The sequence below is a fragment of the Syngnathus typhle genome, linkage group LG5 (genome assembly GCF_033458585.1).
Source record: "Syngnathus typhle isolate RoL2023-S1 ecotype Sweden linkage group LG5, RoL_Styp_1.0, whole genome shotgun sequence".
In the NCBI taxonomy this organism is placed as follows: Eukaryota; Metazoa; Chordata; class Actinopteri; order Syngnathiformes; family Syngnathidae; genus Syngnathus; species Syngnathus typhle.
In genome coordinates, this window is record NC_083742.1 from 20,190,745 (window position 1) to 20,199,162 (window position 8,418).

Sequence of the window (8,418 nt, forward strand, 5' to 3'; positions counted from 1 at the left end):
TACAAGAGTGAAGCTTCCCCACGCTGCAGTTATCAACGATTTCAATGCGCAGCTTTGTCTTCATTAAAGACAAGTCTTCGACTCGCTAAGTCGACACGGACTGATCGTTCTAACGGTGGTCATTTCTAGTGCGGGTCCTAACCTCGTTGTAAGCCATCTTGAAAAATGTCATTCAATGGAACTTGGCGCCCTGCCAGCTCCCTGGAGTCACATTGCTCCCATCAATGGCTTTTTTGCATTGGATCCGATACAACCGCTATTAATGGCATTCATTTCACCGTTGCGCAATTCAATCTGTGTGTTATCCAATTTTAATGTGCTTAAAATGATCTCGTTTGCGATGCGGTTTGAAACCAGACGATGGCTCGCTCCAGCAAGCGCACACTTTTGTGACCTGCGCCTCGTAAATGGGCAAAGCGTTCAACCAGGTTTGGTCATTTGGTTCACGATAAATTGACGTCTGAATCACTTTTTAAAGTGAATGGTATGATTCAGATTGATAGCAGAGCAACCGAGCAAAGTGAGAAGACTGAAAGTGTCAGTTGGACAACTTTTGACAATGAACAACGGAGAGTCATCCACCCTGTTGTTGTCATCGGCGTTGAGTCGTGCGTGACACAAGTTTTGACACAAACAGCGCTGGCGAAGAATGCAACTCAGTCACTCGGTGGAGGAAATCCGGTTTTATATTTACTCAGCTGAAGACAAGGCGCTTTTTAAGCTGGGTGGGATTTGATTTCTACAAATGCATTTTTAACTCATTCACTGCCATTGACGGATATAGACGTTCAAGATCCATTTTAGCTGGGTCGGTCGGCACTGAATGAGTTGAAATGTACTTTACATTTATATCACACTGAAAGAGCTTGCTTAAATGCAAAACGTATCATCTCATACATCAGTGATTTTCACAATGATCAACATGGCCGACTCCATACCACCGGTACATAGCAATCATTTTGATGAAACGTAATTCTCGTCTGCTTCCCCCCTCGCCCCGTGCTGACTTGGGAACACTCGAATCATTCAATATTCACTTCGTCACGGAGTGTGCGCCGCATGTTAATTCAATCTATTTTCTAGTTTTCCGAAATGCTTTTAGTTACGGTGTCACTGCCAAATTGCTTTCCCTTCCAGCTGAATGGGGGAAAAAAAAAAGAAAGAGAAAAATGCCGGGGTGTGCATGTATAGCATGTTACAAGGTGCGTGCCATTTGTGCAAACTGAGCAATAAAATAAAATACAAGCCTAATTAAAGAGGCCTTTGGCTTCCAAATACACCGCTACATTGACTTATGTATCTAATTTGCGCCGTGATCAAGCTTGTAACTCAATTTACTTGATTTACTTCTCAAATAAATTCCCAATTGAAATGATTTAGAATATTCATGACCTCCATTTTCTGTGACTCATCTCGCCACTTTTGTCACACAAACCCTTTCATTTCTTTGCCCCCCCCCCCCCAGTATCTTTAATAAATAGAAATACAATAATATTATGTAGAATGTAAAAATATCAAGAAATAAACCGGTATGTGAAAGTTTAATCGTCTTTTTGAGTTCCATGTGTGTGCGTGGCCTTGTGAGGGACGTCAGGAGCTGGTCTTGAATTTGGGCCACTTATAGTATGTGTGTGAGCATCTGGGTGTGAGCTGGGGCCTACAGCAGCTCCTTGCAAACATTCCCATTGAACATTTAGAGTGGGCAGTAAAACTGGGCAATACACCAGACACAAGTGTATCAAGAACAGAAATGTTCTTGTCCTCAATTGCAAAATCTACCATTCGTACCACCTGAACCCCGTGGGAAAAAAATGGAGGGAGCTCATACAAATGTCCTCACCAACTGTGCTTCTTGTTTGTTCTTCTCCAGTATATACAAATATATATATATATACACAAATATATATATATATATATATATATATATATATACAAATGTGGCTCGGAAAAACACATTGGGACTGTCAAAATAGGCAAAAGCTCAAGTGTTGCATTTACCTTTGAGCCCATCCATTCTTCATTCTGTCTTGGGCTCAGGTCTCCAACCAAGACAAAAGCGTTTTCATCACTTAGCGTGCAGTTTAGTGGGTCAAATGTATTGGCAGAACAAAAAGAGTCATTTATATCCATACATATGGAGTGAGAAGGTGAAGCCCAGTGGCACGAGTTGCCGACAAATCATTATTGATGGCTTATGGCTGAGTGAGCTCGCCCGGCCGCCCGGTGAGAGTGTGAACGTTTGATGTCAAGGGCCATCAAAGCCCGTGAGAGCTTCTTGGGTAAAATTTGCCTCATTTCGCCTCACTCACTTCAATGTAATGGCTTTGACTCCGGTGTCAGGATTTAGACATAGCCCGGTATGAAGCCACTCTATTTCAAGTGCCGTTTTGGGGAAAAATGGAAGAAAACTTGCAGACCAGTGAAAGATTGCATTAACTTTGAAATAGAACGACCGTAATTTTCGGACTAGAAGTCGCTCCGGAGTATAAGTCGCACCAGCCATAAAATGCCCAAAAATGTGAAAAAAAAAAACATACTTATGTAAGTCGCTCCGGAGTATTTAATTAATTAATTAATTTATTCGACAAAATCCAACACCAAGAACAGACATGAACGAGCAACAACAGGCTAAACGATACGGAATGCTAACTTGACAAACACAAACGAGGAGCTGACGTAACATTCAGTTATTTAAAAAAAAAACTATTACGTAAATAACACGTTTATAAAACCATCTGTGTCACTCCAATTCATTAAATCCATCGATCGTCCTTTGTCAACAACGCCGTGTGCCGCGCCGCAGTTCAAATTATTCCACAGGCCCATACAACGATATATAAACTATATTTTAAATAACTAGCAAGGACTAGCAGATTTGCCAACCGTTTTTACCCTACAGCGGTAGTCGCATTGAATGCAGCTAAACGTAAATGATTATGCCTGTGTATGTTCTTCTTCTGTGGCTTTTAGCTTGTATTTTTTAAATCTTTTGTTCTATTTATCCTGTTTTTTTTTTTATCTCATGCGCCGATCGGTTGGCACTTTTTAAATTTCGTTGTACATGTTACAATGACAAATAAAGATCTATCTATCTATCTAACTATCACATAAACAACAATATTATCAAACCATTTGTGTCACTCCAAATCATGAAATCCATCGATCAAATTTCTCGTCCTTTATGTCATCCTGATGACAGAGGACATGTCCAGAGGATATGGCGCTTTAAAGTATTAATTACTTTATTTGATTTTTTCTCTCTATTATTCACGTTTTGAATATGTTCAAGATAAAGATATCAAAGCATGTGAAGTGATCAACTATACTAAAAATAATATGTGAAGTGGTCAACTATACTTGTAAGTAAGTGATCAAGTATAAATTTGCGAAAAAAAACATATATAAGTCGCTCCTGAGTATAAGTCAACCCCCCCCCCACCCAAACTATGAAAAAAACGCGACTTATAGTCTGAAAATTACGGTAATAAATACGGCATTAATACTCAATATAACTCATTATTGCTTTTTGTTTTTTTTGGCTCTCATCTTCAGTGCAATTCACCCCGGCTGCATATCGATGTAGTATCGATATTATTTATCGCATCTTTTAAAAGTTAGTCGCCGTCTTGTCGCTTGATGCCAAAGGCGTTTATCCACCAAGACATCATGTGCATAAATCCTGCCATTCTATTTAAACCCATTTCTTGTCTCGCGAAGGCATATTTATGCTTCGTAGCACTCTCATGAATATTATTCGATATCTTGCTTTCTCTGCTGCTTGAACACAGTTGACATATTGTTGTCAAAATCATTCGGGTATGTTTTTTTTTTTTCTTCAACCTGCACTGCACTTTATTTTCTCGTAGCCAATTTGACCAGCCGTGCCGGATGCTGTGACAGTCACTGTGCGTGCTCAGCCATGATCAGCCGGTTGCTTAGCGTTTGAACGGAGGCTTTGTGCGTTGCCGCACAGCATGGAAGCATGCGCAGGTTCAAGTCGTGTGAATATCTGATTAGCATGCCGCCAATAAGGAAGGCCGTTGTCGTCTTGGAAAATATGCGACACGCTACTCATACTTGACTTGTCGTTCTCGTCATACTGTTTTAGCCATTCAGCATTTTTTTTTTTTTTTTTTTTGCTTTCTTGCCACATTTTTAACCTTCACGTGAATATTCGTTTGAGGTGATCATCAGAAGCGCATCGTTCGACATGCTTGGCGGTACAATAAAGCCATACAGCATCTTGGCCAGTATCAATAACTTCTATACAGGGTTGCTTAGCAACTAGACTATCAGCCGCTACCCATTTTCATCGCACAAATAAAAGTGACATCATGACGTCAACATGCAGCAGGAATTGCCATCAAAGCATTTCTTCAGTTTTTCGACTTTGGTTCCACCAAAGTGGCTTTAGGCTTTTTGCGTGGCTCCATCCATCTCCATTTGCCAGTAACTTTTCATCACGAAAGCGCACCTTTAAATCATCCTTAATTAGCACTGTGTAGTCAACGAGCATCTCCCACCGTGTCGCATCACTGAGACTCGCGCCTCTCCCCTTCTGCTTCATTGCTACAAAAGCACCTCCCAATTTCACCAAATTCCACTGTTGGCCAGTGTTATCCGCACTATACAATCACATTTATCAAAAGATTTTCCCAGGTTGGACACTGCCCCCACTGGCCACCACCTAGCTTCGCCCCTGCCTCTCACAGTTGGCTTTGGAATAACAATGAGCAGAATTAGGAAGCGTATTTTCTAATGAGATTATCAACATATGCTTGCGCCGGCACAGCGGCTACCTATCATCTTAATTGGCTCAATGAGGAATCTCGGATCTGCTTGCGTCCCACCCCCATCCGAAAGACGGGAGGTGCGCTGTGATGAAAAAGCTGCTCGCACACAGGAGACAATATTATCCAGCTCACTCGTCTCACTGTGAGAATTTAGCGGGAAAAGGCAGACATTTATAACATGCAAATCACAGCGGCCGCAAGAGCGTTAAAAATACCGCGCATCATAATTGGCTCCTGAACGAACAATCCAGAGGCTAAACAGACCCATTGTGCCCGTTGCGCATTGTACTTGCCTTTGTGAATCAATGTAAATTGCCGAGCCGACCAAGGCTAGACTGGCTGGGATTGGGGGAGCCGAATCTCAATTGACAAAGTGTGATTTATGCATTTTTCTCCGAGTCATCATTCTAACTGGCGCTGGATCTGGTCCAAGGTGGCTTGAGCGGAGACTGAGGAGAGGTTAAATTGCTCTAACCTCTCTCTGCTAAGGAGCTACTGGGAACAATTTGGAAGCAGGGCAAAATATGAATGCCATTCATCTTCACGCCGCTCGCCACCCGCAGAGACGAGCTGACAGACGCGTATCTGCATCTGTCCGCCAGCATGAGTAAATGTCGGCGACCGAATCATGGCCTACTCCACGGTGTACCGAGCGGGCCGCCAGGAAAATCATTTTAATTCATTGACCGTAGTTGATTTAACAGGCGACAAGACACAGGTGTAATCGCGCTAATTTCATTAGCCCGAGAGTCAAGTTCATGCAGCCACTCGGGCACAAGATGGAGAAAGCAATCCAAGCTTGTGAAATAGCAAAGCCAGATTTTCAATCAAAGAAAACGCCAGCACGTTAGGTCAAGAATTTCATCCAACAAGGGATAAGAATTACCCTTACTGAATTTTGTACGTTAGCCACGCTATCAGCTCCTTCCCATATGAGTGCAGCTAGAAAACATGGTGTGTTGGCCTAGCAATTTACTCCCACCAACCAAACACCTTCTTCACAGATGGCCTTTCATTGTCCGTCTCTGGCAAACTACCCGCAAAACGTGTCCACACGTCCCCTGAGCTTTCATTGCCCGGATAATGACAATGTATAGCCAGATATGTCATCACGTTAGCGCTAGCACAAAGACGAGCGCTCGTAGCTTCGGTGCCAAGCGTGTCGCTCTTTACGAGCCATCATGAGCCACCTGCCAGTATTGACAAAGACGTGATGAGGATAAATCAAAATTGTTAACTGCCTTCTAATGTGCCATGATTTTTTTTTTTTTTTATGGCACATAACACCGGGATTTGGCATGGCACGGCGGTGGGGATGAATGTGTTTATGTGTGAAAGGACTTTATAATGAAGTCATAGTTGAGCATAAGAAATGGCAGAATCAATACCTGCAGTCGTTGCTTTCTTGTCAAATCCAATAAAGGGACAAATAAATGTTCACAATACAAATGGAAACGTGGTCATCACTTTTTTGGAGGTCATTACTAGTATGAGTACTTCATTCTTGAGTAAAATACGTACCTATACCACTCGTACGTTTGATACATAACATTTTCAAAACAAAACAATGACACCATTTTAGGCCTACATATCCCAATATGGGAAATTTCCCTAAAATTGCATGAAAATAACGGCAGTTTTCTCTTTTTCTCATTTCTAGTTCTAGGCTGTATAATGTTCACAAGTTTGACAGTGTTAGCGTGTACACAGCACTTGATGACATTGACACTATTGCGTTATGCTCTCAATTATATATTGTTTCAATTTTATGTTTTGATTCATTGTATTTATTATTTCTATTTTTTTTTTCTCGAAAATAGAAAAGGTGTTGACTTATACTCTCAATTTGATTTTTGGATTATTTGTATTTATTATTTCTTGTGTTAAGTGAAGACCCCTTTTAATTAAGTGGGCGCTCAGCAGAAGTGGTTGCAGGGCTTTCCTTATTTTCATCCACCGAGTTCGGTGCAATTGCAAAGGGTTTCTCACAAACACAGACAAAACTGGGAACGAATGGAATTCTGAAAAATGCCGTTTGACGTGAACTTTCTGACTGATCAAACAAACTGTAGTAGATTCTGAAGTGTGACAAGCGTCCAAATGTCACATCCTCCTATTGTTCTTCATGCTTCTGTGCATTACTCTTGTCCTGTTATGTCCTCCTGATTTCCTGCCTTACATCTTTGGGGGGGGGGCAATGTATGTGATGAAACTTACCCGCTGAGTCGCCCGCAAGCAGAAATATCACGTGCCGTCCCTACGGTTTTGCTTCTCCCTTGCTTACCTGTTTAGTCACGGAAGAAGGATTCAGGGTCACATCTCATTTGAATGAGAGGTCACTGACTCTTGATTGATTGCAAATTCAAGGGGGGGAAATAAATCGTTTCTTTCACTTGATTTAATTGATGATGTGATTTGTAGCCGACGTGATGGCCGGGTCGTGTGGAGGTAGATGAACGAGCATTTTGTCAGCCTTTGACACTAGACTGGTCCGAGAAACAGCCTGATTGGTCGGTGTTTCCACCGCTAGCGTGTAGGTGGGATGCACGAGTTCTGTAAATAGTGGAAATCATCACAGCAGGACGGCGTGTAACTCGCCGGGGGGGAGGGGGGCGAAAAAAGATGTACGGTACCACATACCGCTTGAGTTCTAAATCTTCCCTCCGTCTACACCCACTGTGCTTTTATTTTCTCGCTTCGGTGCTGTCATCGAGTTGGTCTTGGGGGTAAGAAAAAAGAAAAATGGATTTTAAAAAGTCAGGATAAATGTCTTGTAAAGAAAGAAGCCATTTATATGGCTTATTCGGTTGGGGCTTTCCAAACCGCTATAAGGTTTGAGTAAAACTTCACTTCACCGTCAATATTATGTCAACTGTGAAGGGAATGTGCGGAAAGCTCAAAACCAGTAGCAAATGAAACAGGCTGGCCACTCCAATTCAGTCACATCTTGTTTTGGTTTCGACTGAGAGGATTTCTTTCCGTGAATTCCTTTCCAGTACCCGCACGGTTGCTGTCAAGCCAAACGCCCAGCCTGCTTCCACTTCCAGCCAGCTGAACTCAACGATACTATGGCGGCTTGATTGTGCGCCAGTGCCGCTTATGCATACAAATGTTCACAGCTTGGCCAAAGCCTGATAATGAGCTGGTAAGCGGCGCATTTCTCTTCGGACAGCTAGCCGCAGATGAATCCCTGGACAAAGTGGATAAAGCTGCCCTTGTCGAGATTGAGCTCGCCCACTCACATCTGTACCATCTGGAAATCCCTGACAGCCAGCCCCCCGACCACCGGCCCCCGCATCCATGCACCCAAGCTCTCCTCGCTCTTAATCGCACCGATCATGTCTGCGCCTTAAATGTCACACCTTTCACAGTTGCATCTTGAGGGCACATACAGATGTGCCTTTCATAAACACACACACACACGGAAATCTGTCCTCCCCTCGACTACTCATGTTCCGCAGCGCCGACGCAGCTACTTTTACTCTGAAAAATGAAACACCGGACGACCTTTTAATCCGCTGACCGCATTTCAACCCGCAGTCTCCTATGAAAAATAGCGTCGTTAGATTCTAGACACAAACAGGGGCTTCGTAGCATGAATATTTATAAACTATATTTAAGGGGG